Source organism: Crocuta crocuta, unplaced genomic scaffold (assembly GCF_008692635.1).
Source record: "Crocuta crocuta isolate KB4526 unplaced genomic scaffold, BGI_CrCroc_1.0 scaffold222, whole genome shotgun sequence".
NCBI lineage: Eukaryota > Metazoa > Chordata > Mammalia > Carnivora > Hyaenidae > Crocuta > Crocuta crocuta.
In genome coordinates, this window is record NW_027528806.1 from 4,760,010 (window position 1) to 4,760,870 (window position 861).

An 861-nucleotide genomic window follows, 5' to 3' on the forward strand; every position below is an offset into this window, starting at 1 on the left:
TTCTATGGTATACTCAGATATTTTACTGTAGACATTTACATTTTCCATGAAAATTTACCTTCTTATGAAAGAAACAGTCAGTGGCTCCCAAACTTTGGCATTCATCACAATTTATTGCATGCCTCAGAAAGCCATAGAATTATGTTTCAAGAAATAGATATTAACAGAATAAGGTATTAACATACATCTTTGTAGATGTTTTGCCCTGAGTTATAGACTCATATGTGTGCAAGTGAATTTATATGTAATCTAAAACAACTTTCCTGGCAGCTTCTTTAGTTGAACAAATCCAACTTTTGACTCCAACAGCTACTTTAGCCTGAAAATGGTCTAAATTACAGAAATATTATTCAAGTTATCTAACAAATTAAAATAATATTGTGGTATAACTAGAGTGACCATATAACAGGTTGTCCAAATGAGTTTTTGTTGATGTTGTTCTGTGTGTGGTTGTGTTTATGTGTATATATGGGGACACTATGATTTAATCTTGACACAGTATAAATTAGGACTTCCTTAGACATACACTCATTCTGGATCTTAATTTTATTGATATGAACCTTCTGCTTTTTTTTTGTTTTGCTTCATTGTTTGTTGTTTTTAAGATTAGCTATGTTTTATTTATTATAATAATAATAATAATTATTGTTATTATTATACTTTTTGAGAGAGAGAGATTGAGAGAGTGTGCATGAGCTGGATAGGGGCAGATGGAGAGGAAGAAAGAATCTTAACCAGGCTCCACACCCAGCGTGAAGCCCAAAGTGGGCTTGATGTCATGACTGTGACATCATGACCTGAGCCAAAATCAAGAGTCGGTTGCTTAGCGGACTAAGCCACCCAGGCACCCTAGATTTATTC